At 41.7% G+C, this 19193-nt stretch overlaps 1 long non-coding RNA gene across 3 annotated transcripts in view; it reads left to right on the forward strand.

Annotated features, from left to right (window-relative positions):
* The window catches only part of LOC113631351 (uncharacterized), a 78155-nt gene extending 70265 nt beyond the window's left edge, over positions 1-7890 (forward strand). For all 3 annotated transcript variants that reach the window (XR_003437269.1, XR_003437270.1, XR_003437271.1), the window contains one exon: positions 6823-7890. This is a non-coding gene — a long non-coding RNA (uncharacterized LOC113631351). The remainder of the gene's footprint in view (positions 1-6822) is intronic.
* The last annotated feature ends 11303 nt before the right edge of the window (positions 7891-19193 follow it).

Below are 19193 nucleotides of genomic sequence, written 5' to 3' on the forward strand. Positions count from 1 at the left end.
TTTCTTAGATATGATGTGTAAAGCACATGTGACAACAGAAAAAGCAGATAATTGGACTTCAGCAAAACTTTTTTAAAAAATGTGCTTCAGTGGACACCATTCTGAAAGTGAGAAGACAACCCACAGAATGGAAGAAAATATTTATAAGTCATATAGCTTATACGGGACTTGTATCTAGAGTATATAAAAATCTCTTATAATAAATAATAAAAAGGGAAATAACCCATTTTTTTAATTGGGTAAAGGATTTGACTAGAGTTTTCTCAAAGAGAGATACTTCAGTGAAAGTATCAAATCATAGTGAATCCAAACATTGTTAGACTTTCTAGAAGAAATAGAAATATTATACACAATCTCCAAATTACTAGATGGGTAAAAATAAAGTGAAAGGAGAAAAGCAGAATGAATTTTTTTAAAAGACAAAAAAGGACACCAGAAACAAAACCAGAAAAATAGGAAAGTATTAAATAAAAGTAGGAATAGGTTCAAATATAATTCTAAATAGAATAAACTCAGTCTTGAAGACAATGTTTACTGCAGAGACTTTTAAAACCTAGTTATATGCCATTTTCAGAAGACATACCTAAACATAAGGCACAGAAAGTTAAAAATGAAAGGATAGAAAAAATACCCAGAACACAAAAATAGGTGGTATAACTGTATCAATGTCAGACGAAGTAGATGTTAAAGTAGACGAAGTAGATGTTAAAGAAACTAAAGGACACAGATTTCCTGTCAACGTAAGGAAGAAATTTCTAAGGGACCTATAAGAAAAGTGGAATGAGTGACCTCTGGAGTCATTGAATTCTCCATACTTTGAGAAATTCAAATCTGAGGTGATGACCACTCGTAAGTGTGTTAGGGAGGACATTAAACCATCACAGAAAGGTTGGGATTTAATGACCATACAGTTTCTCTGTATCCTGAAATCCTAATATGTTATCTCATTTTCCAGTTGTCTTTCAAATTATTTCATTTTCTCATGTCTACAAGATTTTCTGATTAGCCACATATTAGAAGGAAGTTCTGAAACTCCTGTCTCATTATAAACCTTCATCTCTAAAGTATAAAGTCTGTGGCACATATGTGTATACGTAAGAGTGTGATTTATGTGTGTGTTAGGCTGTATGTGTACACACATGTCCATTGTTAGGACTTCAGTTTCCTCTGCTTTAAGATTTGTCTTCTAACAATTTGTCTGAAAGGGAGGTTGAGAAAACTCCCAGAGGAAACTATTAATGTCCTATCTTATCTAACAGACAACAACAGTCAGTTGTCTGAGTTACTAACAGATATGCAAAGAGAGATAAACATTGCAAAACCTTGAGAACATACAACACATTTTGAGGGTGTGGGCTGGGTGGCAGCTGTTTGGCAATAGCGTTCAGCTGTTCTTTTGCAATACAGATCCTCAGGTTTTAAACTGCCAGATAGAGATCTATCCAAAAAATTCTCAAAAAATTTCCTGGAAGATGTCTGGGGCTGGGAGTGGATAGAGCCTGCTCTACCTGCTCCAAGATACTCCCAGGGTGGGACCCAGAGAATAGAGTCCCACCCTGGGACCCTAAAAATAGGTGGGATCCTATTTTTAACAAGCATCTCTAGAGGATTCTGAATCACACTAAAGACTGAGAAACATGAATTTAAGGTATCTCAAGATTTTAGTATAAAAGAGGTGAGCTCTTTTTCCATGCTTTTAAATACCAATTTCTTTAAAATATTCCTTGATTGTCTTTTTTTTTTTAATTGGTGACACAGATTATAAAGACATTTGGAGGTAGTACTCTCACTTTACTTTTTGGTGAAACCATCTTGGGTCTTTTTTTCCAATCATATTTCATTTATTCTCATCAACTTTAAAAGGAGATCATGTCATTACTCACTGTGATGGCAGGAATCTGGCCTTCATGGTCTAAATGATCTAGGAGTATACCTACAGGAAAAGGACAAAAATGGTCATGGTTTTATTTTCTTTGCTGGTATAGATACCTAGGTTAGGGGATGTGAGTTCTATGATCCTAAAAGAAAGTATAAGAGTAGTCTCAAGAAGACAAACCAAGCCAGCAAGAAGCTCATTGTAAATGTGATCAAGTTGCAGGAGAAGCCAAAAAGAGAGAATGAAAAGAAAGAATTTCAACTTCTGTAATCATTTACTAAATAAATAATTTGAAATATTTATTCAAAAATTATTTTTAAACGACAGTAATGGACAATGATTAGTACAAAGGTAACTTTAGGCTGGAAGAAAGTAATTTTCAGCAAAAAGAGGCAATAGAGCAAAGGAAAGGCTGACTTTGTTTCCTCCTCACAAAGTCACAGAATTTAACATTTTTTTTACCAGAGGTGAAAAAATAAATAGCTTTTACCTTACACAGTCTCATCAGACACAAAATAAATGATTGAATGCAATCTGGCTTACTAAGAATTCATTACAGGGCTTCCCTGGTGGCACAGTGGTTAAGAATCCTCCTGTCAGTGCAAGGGAGCTGGGTTCGAGCCCTGGGCCAGGAAGATCCCACATGCCGCGGAGCAACAAAGCCGATGCACCACAACTACTGAACCTGTGCTCTAGAGCCTGCGAGCCACAACTACTGAAGCCTGTATGCCTAGAGCCCGTGCTCTGCAACAAGAGAAGCCACCACAATGAGAAGCCTGTGTACCACAACGAAGAGTAGCCCCCGCTGGTCGCAACTAGAGAGAAAGCCCGCGCGCAGCAGCGAGGACCCAACACAGCCAAAAATAAATAAATAAATAAAAAATAGATTCCATTACGTAAGAGCCATTTAAGATTTATTCTTTAGCCTGACCACAAATGTCCTCCTATAGATTGAAGCTCTCTGAGAAATAACTGTGTTCCTCTTGTATGTACCCCACATGTCTTCAACACTGTTGATCATGTAACAGGATATCAAAAATATCCTGGTTGGTTAAATAGTTGACTGCTTTTTGAACAGCACTCATTGTGAACTTACATATCCTTATGAAATTTCACTAAGTTAAAGAGAAAACTCTAAATAGAATAAACAGAAAACAGGAGCAAGTCTTTGTGACCTTGGATTAGGCAATGTTTGGATTAGGCAATGTTCTTGAGAGCAAAAACAACTCATTGGGAAAAGGATGAGAATCATATTGGCTTTCAGATTTTCTACCCTTAGGCTGGACTACCATAGAACAATGCCTTCAAAATACTAACAGAAAATTGTTTGGAACATAGAATTCTATATCTAGCCAATTTACCAGTCTGCAAATCACATTGAAAGAATTCAACATTCACCTCCCTTTATGGAAAAAAAATCACTTGAGTATATGCTTTAAGAAAATGAAAATTGAAATAAAAAAGATGAAGATATAAAATCCAAAAATTAATGGCCACAACTCAGAATAGCAATAAAAAGAATCCCTAGGCTGTTCGTTGGGCAGCAGGTATAAAGGCAATTGGTCCAAAGTGAAACATATAGTTAGAAGACTTGCAGACAAATGTATTTGATAGGAAAATGAATTCACCTCAACAAATAAGTATTATTTTAAAAGTTATATGAACTTAGTGATAGAGTGAAGGTGATTGTTTCTTCTGTCAATAAGAAAAAAGTAAGGCAAACAGAAACTCTCTGAAAAATAAAAAGCTCTATAGCAAAATCACAGCCTATATAAAACAAATTAAATGTAACATGATTCTGAATAGTTTATGGAGTGTAATGAAGGATAAAACATTCTATCTTGGTTTTTGAAATATTATTTTTTGAATCTATACATATTTAGGAAAAGCCTAAGTACATTTCCTTCTCCACAAGTCTACCTACATTTCTTGATTCTGCAGAAAATAATATGTACACAATTTTAGTATTTCAAGCACCCTTTATTGGATTTTACTTTTTTGAATCAACTTATACACAAAGCATAGAAAACCTAACTGTAGTTTCAAAACAGAAGGAAATGTTATAAACCTTTATAATGTATAAGTTACGAGATGGAAAGGGAAGAGAGGATGTAAAAGTTTCAGGGTATACATATCCTCATTTTTTATAATGAAGACTTGAGAGATACTGCCTAAAGTTGAGTAGCCAAGAAAGTACTTTCTTTTTATAATTTAAAGTTATAAAGTAAGCCAGTAGAAGAAGTACTTATAATACAACTAACAAAATATTGAAAGGAGGGAGACAGAGGTGGTGTTAATGAGCCCAATTCCTATTCTTTGATATGTGGAAATCAATAAAAAACTTGTGTGTGGTAGATGTTATTGTTCCCAACTTTTTGCTCCTTCTATGTAGTAGATAATATATCCACTCTCTCTGTCATATGATTTTTGCCATACTTCCTGATAGGGCATAGATAGTTTCATGCCTATCCCCATCAACTCTGGGCTTGGCAATATGAATTATTTTGAACAATGAAATGTGGGTGGAAGTGACACTGGTTAGCTCTGAACAGAGGTTTTCAGAAGTATCATGTGTTTCAGTTACTTCTTTTTTTTTTTTTTTTGTGGTATGCGGGCCTCTCACTGTTGTGGCCTCTCCCGTTGCGGAGCTCAGGCTCTGGACATGCAGGCTCAGCAACCATGGCTCATGGGCCTAGCCACTCCGCGGCACGTGGGATCTTCCCGGAACGGGGCACGAACCCGTGTCCCCTGCATCAGCAGGCGGACTCTCAACCACTGCGCCACCAGGGAAGCCCTCAGTTACTTCTCTTCAGCTGTGGCCCTCTGCCGTGGGAAAAGCATATCCCAAATAATAATAGACGCTCCTTTAGCCCAAGACCCAAGATAAAAAGACGTATAGAGTCAAGCCAAACCAAGTCCAGCATGGTGGCAGCCAATGACTTGTGAGCTTGCAATAAGTGTTTGTTGTAAACAATGACTTGGGGATTGTTTGTATGGTCACAAAAATTGACACACACTGTCTAAAGTTGATAAACCAAGAATTGGAACTATACTATTTAGAATTAGGGGAGATATCCATCAGAGAGGTGGGGTGGCAACCACCAAAAAGAATTAGTTAAAGGTAGTTACCTTTGGGGATGCTATTTGGTGGAAAAAATTTAAGCCTTTGTTTCATATCTTCCTATCCTATTTGAATTTTTTATCATATGTATGTATTTTATATATGTATGTATTACTATTATACTTAAAATGTGCAAAGTACAGTGCATACCATCTAGGAGGTGATATAAGCCATAGACACATAAAACATTATAGCTATCATATCATGAGGCAGCTAATTTGTGTGGGGGAAAAAAAAATGCCCCAGATGATGAAATTATAAGAATTCAAAAAAAAAAGGAGAGAGAGAGAGATCAACCCAACTGAAGAGGTGATAGATGGTAAAGAAAATTGCACTGTGAAAGAATCCATAGGGATTAAGGTAGGTGGAGGAAAGTAGGCAAGGAAGAAATAAGCAGCATAATAAATCTGGAGAGAGGGAACACTGAAGTGGGTGTGGTATGACTGGAGCAGAGAATTCTTATGGGGGAGCTGTGGGCAAGAGGGCTGGGACTGATAAGAATGGGACAAGATTGTGAAGAGCTTGGATGGCTTGAGTAATGTGTGTGTGGACAGAATGACTTCATGAACTTGGTGTTTCAGGAAGGCCAGCATGGCAGGGCAGTGTAAGACAGACTGTATTCAGAATCCTCAGAGCTAGTAGAAACTGTCTCAAGGGTCACTTAGCCAGGTGGTGTGGCGTACGTGAGGGTATTGCTCTTAGTCACATAGCTTCTGTTACCACACCTTCCTTTGGGCCTAAAGCTATAAAAGCAGTGCCTCACTCCTTTGCTAGAAATGTGTAAATAATTATTCACATAGACTTGTGCCCTGGGGGACTGGGAAGCTATGACTAGGGGAAAGAAGGGGCCACAAAAAGGTATTTTATAAATCTCTCAAAACCACTCTTAGCTGGAAAAGACCTGCAGTCTTCTCCTCCACCCTGTGCTACTTACCAAGTTTTTTTCAGAGTCTTCCTAAATGCCATCTGATGATACCATGAATTCACATGTGAATAAAACTCAGGCTGGGACTTCCCCAGTGGTCCAGTGGTTAAGACTCTGCCTTCCAGTGCAGGGGGCATGGGTTCCATCCCTGGTCAGGGAACTAAGAACCCACATGCTGCAGGGTATGGCCAAACAAACAAAACAAACAAAACAAACAAAATCCCCCTCTGGTTGTCTTACTCCACTTACTCAGTTTGAACTGAGAACCCAACATCTCTTCCATTTCTCTTCATTTCAGGTTCATTCCATTTGATTTCCTTTGAAGTGACGACTGCCCACCCAAATCTACTGCCCACTAAGACTTGCTTCCATTGCCCTTGATGATTTTTGTACCTGACTTAGGTTTTAGCTGCTATTCTGACTCCTGCTCTCCTTAACCTTAAAAAAAATTCATACTGGTGTCTGGTCTGACTGTATTATTTTCAGTTTCTTAGGTTCATTTCTGTCACTGCCTTCTTTACCTTCATTGGCCATGTGCCCAAATGGCATACGCTGAGCCTTCTCCACCTGCAGAATCTCAGGCTTGTTCTTCTCACCAGCTGTCTCAAGTCTTCCACTCCTCCATGCTTGCTGACCTCGGACTGCATTGAGTCTCTGATCTAGCAGTTCCCAGGATTTCACCTATTTTTTTCCTGTATGATATTATAGCCCATATAAGTCTCCAGAGTATATGTGTGGAATTCCCAATAAACCAGCAATAAATCTTCCCTTTACTCTCTGACTCATAAAAGCCTATTGGAATGCAAAAAACTGGGAGTGACTTTTTTTATAGGAATAATCTGCAATCTGCTCTAATTTATGTTTTAAAACTTTATTCTCAACTTCTTGTTCCTGCCCAAGATGGAATAGTGTGGATGGAGTACATTTCCCACTAAGAACAGTTAAAAGCCCTGGACATTGTATATGAAACAAACAAGAGAAAACTGTGAAAGGCAGAGAGAAGAAGACAACTGACTAAGGACCTTGGGATCTGAGGAATGACAGGACAATGAGTTCTCCGTGTTGTTTTTTTGTTTGTGTGTTTGGTTTGTTTGTTTGTCTTGCCTCATATATCTTAGGCTAGAGAAGCTGGCAAACTAGAAACACCACAGGAACAAATTTTTTAAAAACCCCAAGAAATGCCTGCTCTCACTAGCTAAAGGACTGGGAAAGGGGCAACGTAGACAACTTTTAGACCAGTAACTACCCTATTCTAGCCAAACCCTGCAGAAAAAAAATGTGACCTCACCCCTGTCCCAGTCAGCAAAGGCTGAAAAGAGGGACTCCCACCTTCACCCTTTTGTTAGAAGGCATCACTCATGACCCCTCTAACCCCTGCTGGGGTGATGTCAGAGAAGGCCAAGTGGGGAGCCAGCACTTTCATCCTGGCCTAGTTGACAGGTGACTAGCAAAAACAAAACAAACAAAACAACCCAACCATGTGGAAGTGTATTATGCCAGGTTAAAAAAAAAAAAAAAAGCCAGTCTCAAAAGGTCATATACTGTATGCTTCCATTATATAACATCCTTGAATAACAAAACTATAGAGATGGAAAACAGATAGTGGTTGCCAGGGGTTAGAGATAGTGGGGATGGGGGAGGGGTAGGTGTGACTATGAAGGAAGTTCATGAGGGAGATCTTTGTGGTAAGGGAATAGTTCTGTATCTTGATGCTGGTGATAGTTATGGGAAACTGCACATGTGATAAAGTGGCACAGAACTATACACACATATTGTACCAATACCAATTTCCTGGTTTTGACATTGTACTATAGTTACAAGTTTATAGCTTTTTTATAAGTTACAGTTATAAGATGTAACCATTGGGGGGAAATGCGTGAAGGGTACAAAGGACTTTTCTGTACAGTTTTTACAACTTCCTATGAATTTATAATTATTTCAAAATAAAAAGTTAAAAAAGTTATCCTTCAATTTTGATACTTGTGATAGTCATTAATGTTATAATCCAAATTTTTGCAGCTCTCTGCCTTCTGGGGACAATGCTGGGATTTATTGCATTTCCCTGCTTCTTTGAAAGTTAGATATGGCAGGTCGTTTGATTTGGCCAATGAAATGCATGCATAAAAGTGACACTTGGTGAGGAAGTGTTACGAGACCATGTACAATATGCCACATGTCCTTCTGTCTCTGCCAAGGAGGAACCATGTGCTGCTCTGGATTCTTCTCCAGCCTGGGATGGACCGCCCCACCCCCCACCCCCACCCCCGTCCCCCTTCCTCAAATGACATGGCTTGTGGGCCAGAAGCTAATGTGTAGTTTTAAGCTCCCAGGATTTGGGGCTTTTGGCTATAGACATCCAGTGCAGTAATACAACAATTAGTCACCATTACCTGCCCATGCCCCTTACAAATGCCTAAAATGTACTGCTCTTATCACCAGATCCAAAGCAAGGCACCCTCCTGACTGCTTATGATCCACATTTACCACACCCAGGACCGCCCTCACCATGCTGACATATGCCTACTGCCTGACCTAACCCATGATCACCACCCATCTGGCTATTTTCACTTGGTTTAATGTTTTTGAGGTTCCTTTATGTTGTATCTTCCACATATCTTCTATGTATCTTTCATTCTGTTTTATTGCTGAATAGCATTCACTGTATGGACATACCACATTTTGTTTATCCATTCACCAGTTGCTGGACATCTGGATTGTTTCTACTTTTCAAGTATTATGAATAATTCTCCTATGAATATTTATATACAACTTGCTATATGAACATGTTTTCAGTTTTGGGGGGTATATACCTAGGAGTGGAATCATTGGGTCATATGGTACTCTTACGTATAACTTTTTAAGTACCTTTTTAACAAACTTCCAAAGTGGCTGTACCATTTCACATATCCATCAGAAATGTAGGTTAGGGTTCTAATCTCTCTAATCTCCTCAGCAACACTTGCTATCATCAGTCGTTTTTATTACAGCCATTGTAGTGGGTGCAAAGAGCTTTCTCATTGTGGTTCTGATTTTCATTTCCCTAGTCGCTAATGATGTTGAACATCTTTTCATGCTACTGTTGACCATGTAAATATTTTCTTTGGTAAAATGCCTATTTCATTCTTTTATCCATTTAAAATTCAATTATTAGTCTTATTAAGTTATGAGTTCTTTATATATTCTGAATACAAGTCCTTTATCAGATATACGATTTGCAAACCTTTTTTTCCCCAAGAAACAAAAAAATCTTTTTTTTTCCTAAACACGGTTATTTTTTAAAAAGATAAAAACTTCAAAGTGAAGTTCCCTTGTGGTACATTAACAGGCCAATCATGATTCACTTTGTTTCAAAATATTATGTAAGTACTTTTAAAAAGCAACTTTTAACTTTTATTTTAGAATACTTGGAAAATGTAGATAAGCACAAAATAGGATAGTAAAATTCCACAGATAATCTTCAGTAACATTATTTGCTTCCAGCCTTTTGGTTTTTTCTGCGAACATACCTTTATTTAAAATATAAAAATGGGACCATTTAAATATTATAAACATTAGTTTCATCGCTGGCAAGCAAGACACAAAAACCTCTGAATGATTCAAGTAGAAAATTTATTAAAATAACAGTTGGTCATGCCTAGTGAGTGACAGAGGACGAGGCTGCGTCTCCTCTTCAGGTTAAGGTACGGCTAGGTACTGGAATTAGTGCCAAGGAAGAGTGTTTCCCAAGGGGGCACAGTGGAAGGGCCCCTCTCAGAATTACAAGGGAGACACTGCCCTAAACAGCCCCCATCCTGCGGGGGCCGGGGTTGTTTTTGTCCCCCAAGGCCTGGCTGCCTCTTCCGGCTTTGCCGGTCGGTGGCCTCCCCTCTCGCCGCCCACCCTGGGTCCTGGACCTCCTGCATCCCTGTCGCCGGACGCAGCGCTCAGCCCGGCCAGACCAAGGGGCCGCTGACCGTCCTCCAGTTCCGAGTCTTCGTCGGCCGCTCGCGGGTCTGGAACAACCTGGCCTCGGCCCCGGGATCGATCCGAAGATCTCGTCGGCGCGGTGAGGGCACCGTCCTTTCCTCCCACCCCGCGACCTGCTCGACGTGAAACGGCCCAAGCTGTACTTCACTTGCGGCGGCAGCCCCTTTGTCCGTGCACAGGTTCAGGTGGAGACCACCCGGGCCGGACCTCACGGCCGAGCCCGTCGCAGACCCAGGCTCCCGCCCGGGACAGGACCGGCAGCGCCGCCCGGAGGCCCTTGCTCCGGCGCCCGGGTTCCGCGCCTCCCCGCGGGTGGGACAGGCAGAGGTAGAGGCGCCGAGAAGCCGGAACCTTCACAGCCCCGAGGGAAGCGCCGCGGCCCCGAGGTGGGCTCGCCGCAGGGGCGGGGGCGCCGCATCCGGGTGAGCGCGCGGCGCCCCCGCCTCCCCCGCGCAGCCGCACGGGCCGCCGCCGCCGCCAGCACGCCGCGAGCTGGGAGGACCGCGCCCAAGCGGCCTGCGTGGGCGGCCCTGCAGCCCCGGACCGCCGCGCTGAGGCGGTCCCAAGCGAGCAGCAGCTGCGGCGGCAGCAGCATGCGGGGTGGCCCGGAGTAGCGCGCCGAGCCCGCGAGGCCCCGCGCGGAGGAGGGGGCAGGCGCGGCGGAGGCGGGGCCCGCGTCGGGCCCGCCCGCCCGCCGGGGGAGCCGCCGGCAGTGGTCGAGGAGGCGGCGCGGCGGACGGCGGCCCGAGAGTAGCGCCCGCGCTGCGGCCCGCGGGACCGCGCCGCGACTGCCCGGGCCGGCCCCGAGGAGCGCCCGCCGCCGCCGCCGCCGCCGCGTGCGGACCGAGGTGAGTGTCCGCCCGCGCCCGGGCCGTCCCGGAGCCGCGGCCGCTGACGCGGAGCCGGGGGAGGAGGAGGCGGAGGAGGCCCGGCCGCGTCCGCGTCTCCTGTCCCTTTGTGGCCGGCGCGGCCGGGGCGCGGGCTCGCTGGGCGCGGGGTCCGGGTCGGGGACTCGGAGGCTGCTGGACACGCGGCGTCTCTGGTTGGCCGCTGCGGCGAGAAGCGAGTTTCCGTCCTAGTTTGACATTGAGTTAGAACCGTTTTTCTTTAGAAGACGGAAGTTTGTTTTATTGACCAAAATACAGCTAAATATGGCTCCTGGGTTCGGTCCGGCGGTGTGGTACTTGGAGCCGCGGTGCCAGGCTGACCCCCGCCCGGCCGGCGCGACGCGGGAGGGGAGGACACGCGGGCGGCCCGGGTTGGGGGCTTCCGGCCCACTACCCGCGAAGAGGACCCGGCCGTGAATTAGCAGACGTCTGTGGTTGGGAAGTAGCGGGCGTTAGGTAATGTAGTACAGCTTCCTGGAAGAATGAATGAATGAAATGTCATTTACTCACCCATAATCAGTGCAATGCCCATTTAAAGATTTGCCAGGAATTGTGATGATTTGCAGTGTCATTGCCTCTCTTACCTGGTCAACCTTGCTAAGTGAAGGCCCCCTCCTCCGAACTTGTGACCTTGGCCTCATTCACAGAGCCGCTAAGCTAACCAGACGGGCTTGGCATTTTCTGGCAAGTGTGGGCAATGGTCAGAGTAGTCTTTGTCATTGTGAACTGTTTCTGGAGGGCAGAGATCATACCTTGTGTTTAATATCAACACACTGATCTATAATAATTCTTGTCAAGAACTCTGAGAGGGTGGGGTGGGATGGGTGGGTATTTTGTCCTCATTTCACAAATGAAGTTGAGGCCCTAAGAAGTTGTAACTTTACAGGGCGCAAGCTAAGCAGCAGAGTTGGGATTCACACCTAGGTCTTATTAATCCAGTGCTTTTTACATTACATTTGTGTCTGGACTTGGGTTGTCCATTGTGGTAGCCACTAACCACATGTGGCTATTTAAATTAATTAAAATTAAAGTTTTGAAAATTCACTAGCCACATTACAAGTGTTCAGTAGCCAAATGTGACCGGTGGTTACTATTGAACAGCACTTGTCTAGACCATATATCCATTGGCTTATTCAGTAAATATTTGTTGAGTGCCATATGTCTATGAGGCATAGTTTTAAGTCCTGGGTATAGCATGGTGAATAGGAGAGGCAAAATGTCTCTTGGCTTCATGGAGCTTGCATTCTACGTGATAGTTTAAGGGATGTTTCCTTGGTACCTTCAGTGCTTTGCTAATGCAAAGTGTGGTTCGTGAACCAGCAGCAGCAGCATCTCTGTCACCTGGGAGTTTGGAAGAAATGCAGAATCTCAGGTCCCAAGCCACATCAACTGAATGAGTATCTGTTAAAGTGATTCAACAGGTCACAGGTGATAGATCTCAGATCTCAAGTGATTTGTTTTCATACTGAAGGCCTTATTCAGAACACCAGTGATAACTGGGTTTAACAAATGTCCTGATGGATTGTTTGGTAGGGCTCTTAAGCCAACTTTGAATGCCTTGGGAACACTCATCATTTACACAAATACTTGTTAAATGCCTGGCTTCTGTAGTAGAGTGTCAGCTTTATGAGAGCAGAGATTGTGTCTTCCTTTTCCAGCCATGTATCTTCAAAGACTGCACAGTGCCTGGTAAGCAGTAGGCACTCAATAAATGCTTCTTGAGTATATTAATGAGCCTGTTCAGAAGTCAAAAGTAGTTAATCCCAAGCAATTCAGGCAAGGTAATATTCAGGGCAGCGGGTAAGAGCATAGGACCAGAATCAAAATGAAGGTGGTAGGTCTGTGTGTAGCTTTTCAGCTCTAAGCCCCAGCTACCCTGGCCTGAGTTTCATTTCCTGGTTCCCTTGCATGCCCTATCTCTTTCTCTTTTTAATAATATAAAATAATATTTATACATTTGAATCTTAATCATATCTTAGTGCCACATACATATGTATATGTGTATGTATATTATTTTTAAAAAACGAAATTCCAGACTTTATTAGGATTTCACCAATTTTCCCATTAATATCCTCTTTCTGTTCCAGAATCCTGTCCAGGGTACCACATTGCACCACATTGTATTTAGTCATCATGTCTCCTTAGTCTTTGGTCTGTGGCAGTTTCTCTGTTTTCCTTGTTTTGTGTAACTTTGGTAGCCTTGAGGAGTACTGTCCTGGCTGTCTTCAGTGGGCAGCTTTCCATAGACCAGATAGGATCATCTAATACTGGGAAAAGGCTCTCATATTCAGGAAAGTAAGGCCCTGACAGGAATAGCTATTTCTGCTGGTATTTGTCTGTTTATGTAATATATACATCTATTATGCTTCTGTAACAACTTACAACTGTAGTACTTTGTTTTCAGTAGCAGATTCTTGGGATACAGTTCTTAATTGGTTGAGATTCAGAAGAGGGTTACAACATTGCAAATGTGAACCAGTATTTTAAAATATACTGAGTTTTTATTTTATTATGGGTTAAGAGCTGGGCTGAGGTGGAGGGGCTAGGAAAAAGGAGAGATTAGCTAAAAGAGGCAGTGGGTCAGAGAGGGACCATGGTGCACGGAGTGACAGATACTGCAGGAAAGAAGACTGGGGCAACTGCATAGAAGGGAACTAGAAGTGAATACTTGCTGTTCGTTCATTGACTCAGTTAATATTTATTGGGCGCTTATTGTGTGCCAGTCCAGTGGTAGATACTCAAGATAACTGGGGTTGGACAGCATTAGATAAACATGCAGGTAAGTACATAATAATTAAACTTGTGATGAGTGCTAGAAAGAAAAGGTAAAGGGTGCTGGAGAGACTGTGTTTGTGTGGTGGTGGGGAGCTGCTTGCTTTTGGTTGGCTGGGTTGGTAAGGAAGTCTCTCATTTGCATTCCTCGCTCCAGCTTTTGGGGACCTTCCATTGTTACCCCCACACTGCTTATTCCATCTTTTTGTTATTTCACAACACACATGCCCTTTTCTTCATAGGCACTGTGTTTATCTTTAGCTCCGAGTCTTTACATAAGATTTCTTCTTCCCAAGACATCCCCATCTCCGCTTCCACTTGTGGAAGTGCTACCTCTTGTTCAAGGATTTGCTCAAATCTCATCTCCTTTATGAAGTCTTTCACTGTTGATTTATGCCTGTGTTTGTCACTCTACTTGAGTTTATGGTGTTTGAGGGTACGGATAATATTTTACGTTTATATCTATGTGTCCGCAGTCCACCACAAAGCCAAAATTAATAAAGAGTTGTTAAGAAGGTAGATCTATTCTGAAGTGTTAACATTTGGGTGATGAATCTTAGAGTAGAGAGTGAAGGTCCAGTTTTGGGCTTTTTTTTGTGTGTGTGTGATGAAAGAAAGTGCAGCATTTATTTCAGGGCACCAAGCAAGGAGTTAGGGACAGCTAGTGCTCAAAAAGCCCAAACTCTGGGCTTTTTTAAATTAAACTTTTTTTGGCGGCATAATTGTAGATCCACATGGAGTTACAAGAAATAATTCTGAAAGATCCCATGTACCCGTTACCCAGTTGCTCCCAGTGGTATCATGTAAAGCTGTAGTGCAATATCAGACCCATGAGAGTGTCATTGATATAGTCAAGAACATTTCCATCAGCACAGGGTTTCTGCATGTTCTGTTATAGCCATACCCTCTTCCCTCCCAGTTCCATACACTCGTTAAGTCCTGACAATCAGGATGTGATTGTTCTCCATTTCTATAATTTTGTCCTTTCAAGAATGTTTTATACATGGAGTCATATAGTAAGTACCTTTTGGAATTGGCTTTTGCCCCCCATGCCCCGCCCCCCCCAGCATAATTCTCTGGAGACTCATCGAGGTATTGGGTGTATCAATAGTTGCTTCCTTTTTATTGCTGAGTAGTATTTCATAGTATGGATGTACTTTTATGGTTCTTTTAACCATTTACCTTTTGAAGGACATTTGTTGTTTCCAGTTTTGGCTATTATAGCACCATTGGTTGAAAAGGCAACATTGTTTCCTCCATTGAATTGCTTTTATGTATGTAAAAAAAAAATCGGTTGGGTATACTTATATGCGTTTATTTCTGGGTTCTCTGTTCTGTTCCATTGATCTATGTGTCTGTCCTTCCACCAGTATTGTACAGTCTTGGTTACTGTGCAATATAATAAGTCTTAAGTAGGTGTAGAATGATTCCTCCCACTTCATTCTTTTTCAGAATTGTATTAGCTGTTCTTTCCTTTGCTTCTCCATATAAATTGTAGAATAATCTTGTTTATATTTATAAAAAGTCCTACTGGAATTTTGATAGGAATTGCGTTAGACCTATATATCAATTTGGGGAGAATTGTTGTCTTACTATGTTGTTTCTTCCAATCTATGAACATGGTATGTCTCTCCATTTATTTAGATCTTCTTTGATTTCTTTCATTAGCATTGTGTAGTTTTATCATACAAGTCTATGTTTTGTTAGATTTTGTTGGGTTTTTGTTAGATTTACATGTAAGTATTTGTATTTTGAACAATTGAAAATGGTATTGTATTTTACAGGCAGCTTATGCAGCTCAGTATCAAAAAAACAAACAACCCAATCCAAAAATGGGCAGAAGACCTAAATAGACATTTCTCCAAAGAAGATATACGGATTGCCAACAAACACATGAAAGGATGCTCAACACCACTAATCATTAGAGAAATGCAAATCAAAACTACAATGAGGTATCACCTCACATTGGTCAGAATGGCCATCATCATAAAAATCTACAAAGAAATGCTGGAGTGGGTGTGGAGAAAAGGGAACCCTCTTGCACTGTTGGTGGGAATGTAAATTGAGACAGCCACCATGGAGAACAGTATGGAGGTTCCTTAAAAAACTAAAAATAGAACTCCCATATGACCCAGCAATCCCACTACTGTCATATACCCTGAGAAAACCATAATTCAAAAGGAGTCATGAACCACAATGTTCACTGCAGTACTATTTACAGTAACCAGGACATGGAAGCAACCTAAGTGTCCATCGACAGATGAATAGATAAAGAAGATGTGGCACATATATACAATGGAATATTACTCAGCCATAAAAAGAAACGAAATTGAGTTATTTGTAGTGAGGTGGATGGACCTAGAGTCTGTCATACAGAGTGAAGTAAGTCAGAAAAAGAAAAACAAATACCATATGCTAACACATATATATGGAATCTAAAAAAAAAAATGGTTCTGAAGAACCTAGGGGCAGGACAGGAATAAAGACGCAGACGTAGAGAATGGACTTGAGGACACAGAGAGGGGGAAGGAAGCTGGGATGAAGTGAGAGAGTGGCATTGACATATATACACTACCAAATGTAAAATAGATAGCTAGTGGGAAGCAGCCGCATAGCACAGGGAGATCAGCTCGGTGCTTGTGACCACCTAGAGGGGTGAATTAGGGAGGGTGGGAGGGGGACACAAGACGGAGGGGATATGGAGATATATGTACATGTATACCTGATTCACTTTGTTATAAAGCAGAAACTAACAACATTGTAAAGCAATTATACTCCAATAAAGATGTTAAAAAATGGTATTGTATTTTAAATTTTGGTGTCCATGTGTTTATTGCTAGTAGAAGTATTAACTTTCTTATGTTGATCTTGTATCCTGCAGTCTTGTGGAACCCATTTTTTAGTTCTAGGAGTTTTTCTGTAGATTCCTTCAGACTTTCTAAGTAGACAACCATGTCTTGTCTACATAGGGGCAGTTTTATTTCTTCCTTTTCAATCTGCATGCTGTTTACTTCCTCTTCTTGCTTTATTGCACTGGCGAAAACTTCTAGTACTATGTTTAATAAGAATAATAAGAGAGGGCGTTTTTGCCTTGTTTCTGATCTTAGGGAGAAAGCATTCAGTCTTTCACTATGTTTTGGGTCAGTCTCTGCCAATCCATAGTGATGCTATTGGCTAGAAATGACTGGTACTCACCTGGGCCTGTGGTGAGCCCCCGCACAGACATTTCCCCTTCTGGAGGAGCCAGTTTTGTGTCTGGACTGGCCCTTGTGCTCTTACAGTGATTGTAAGATACACCTCTGCAACAATCATAAGGGAAGTTTGAAAAGAAAAGGTTTATTACTTACAGGTCCTGGAGGAGGGTACATGGCATGCCTGAGGCCACACAACGAGGTTGTGGGTAAAGAGTGCAGACCTGGGTTTCTGCTTTTTTGTGGGGTTGATGGTGAGGGGCATAGGGTTTTGTAGATTCTCTCTTTATTGGTGAATGTAAGACATAAGAGCAGGAATTAGGTCACAGGAAGGGAAAAGCAAGCTGTCAAATGGTCAGTTATCTAATGACTAGAGCTTTCTTAAAGAAAAAAAAGTAACTTTATGGGTGGGGCGGCATGGCTCTTTATCTAGCTGTGTAGCTGGCAATGTGTTTATTCAAGATGGATGTCTTTGAACTGGATGCCTGGGAAATCAAAAGCTTAATGTCAGGCATTTACATTGTACAATCAAAAAAGCTAGTTGTCAGGTACTTATACTACACACTATTAAATATAGTGTTAACTGTACGGTTTTTCTAGGTGCTCTTCATCAAGTTGAGGACATTCCCTTCTGTTTCTGTCTCTGAAAGTTTTTGGCATGAATGGGTGTTGAATTTCATTAAGTGCTTTTTGCGCATTGATCTTTATATGTTCATGTAATTTTTTTCTTTAGCTTATTGATGTGATGGATTATTTTGATTGATTTTTAATTGAGCCAGCCTTGCATTCCTGGAATAAACCCCACTTGGTCATGGTGTATTATCCCTTTTTTTTTTTTTTTTTTTTTTGCAGTACCTGGGCCTCTCACTGCTGTGGCCTCTCCCGTTACGGAACATAGGCTCCGGACGCGCAGGCCCAGTGGCTATGGCTCACGGGCCCAGCCGCTCTGAGGCATGTGGGATCTTCCCGGACCAGGGCACGAACCCGTGTCCCCTGCATCGGCAGGTGGACTCTCAACCACTGCGCCACCAGGGAAGCCCCATATTATCCCTTTTATATTTTGCTGAGTTCAGTTTACTAACATTTTGTTGAGGACTTTTTGCATTTACATTCACGGAGGCATTTAGCAGTATAAATTTTCCTCTAAGCACTGTTTTAGCTGTGTCCCACAAATTCTGTTTTATTTTTATTTTCACTCAGTTCAGTATGTTTTTATTTCCCTGAGACTTTGACCCATGGATTATTTAGAAGTGTGTTGTCTGGTTTCCAGGTGTTTAGAGATTTTCCTGTTATCTTTCTGGTTTTGGTTTTTACTTCAATTCTGTTGTGGTTGGAGAATACAGTCTGTATGTTTCAGTTCTTTTAAATGTGTTTAGGCTTGTTTTATGGCTTAAAATATAGTCTGTCTTGGTATATGTTCTGTGGACACTTGGTTAGAATGTGTTTTCTGCTGTTGAGAGGAGTGTTTTATAAATTTCATATATGTTGTTTAGATTCTGTTGGTTGATAGTGTTGTTGAGTTCTTCTATACCCTTGCTGGTTTTCTACCTCGGTATTCTATCAACTCTTGAGAGAGGGATGTTGAAGTCTCAACTATATTTGTGGATTTGTCTGTTTCTCCTTTTAGGTTATATCAGTTTTTAGCTTTACATATTTTTCAGCTCTCTGCTGCATACACATTTAGGGTTGCTGTGTTTTCGTGGTGGGTTGACACTTTCTGTCACTACATAATGTCCTTCTCTGTCTCTAGTAATTCTCTTTGCTCTGAATTCTACTCTTATCTGATATTAACATAGTTGCTACTTTTCTTTTTCCTTTGATTGCTTTCCTTTAATTGTTTGGATGTTATATCCTTTTCCATTTTTTTAATTCCAATCTGCCTAAACTGTTATGTTTGAATTAAGTGTCTTGTAGACAGCATATACTTGGATCATGTTTTTTAGTTGATTCTAGCAATCTTTGTCTTTTTCATTGATGCATTTAGACCATTTACAATGAATGTTATTATTGATCTGTTAGAGCTTAAGTCTGCCATTTAATTTTTTGTTTATTCCCTCTGTTTTTTGTTTCTCTGGGTATTCCCCCACTGCTCCTCCTCCCAGCTTCCTGTGGGTTACTTGAACATTTTTTTTTTACAATTCCATTTTAATTTATACTGTTTTTGAGTGTATTTCTTTGTATAGTTTTTTTTGTTTTGTTTTTGTTTTTTTGTTTCTTGCAGTACGCGGGCCTCTCACTGTTGTGGCCTCTCCCGTTGCGGAGCACAGGCTCCGGACGCGCAGGCTCAGCGGCCATGGCTCACGGGCCCAGCCGCTCCGCGGCATGTGGGATCTTCCTGGACCGGGGCACGAACCCCTGTCCCCTGCATCAGCAGGCGGACTCTCAACTGCTGCGCCACCAGGGAAGCCCTGTATAGTTTTTTTAAATTAAAAATATTTTTACTGGTTGATTTAGG

The sequence above is a fragment of the Aethalodelphis obliquidens genome, unplaced genomic scaffold, assembly GCF_003676395.1.
Source record: "Aethalodelphis obliquidens isolate GAN/ISIS:26980383/991018 unplaced genomic scaffold, ASM367639v1 scaffold32, whole genome shotgun sequence".
Classification (NCBI taxonomy): domain Eukaryota; kingdom Metazoa; phylum Chordata; class Mammalia; order Artiodactyla; family Delphinidae; genus Aethalodelphis; species Aethalodelphis obliquidens.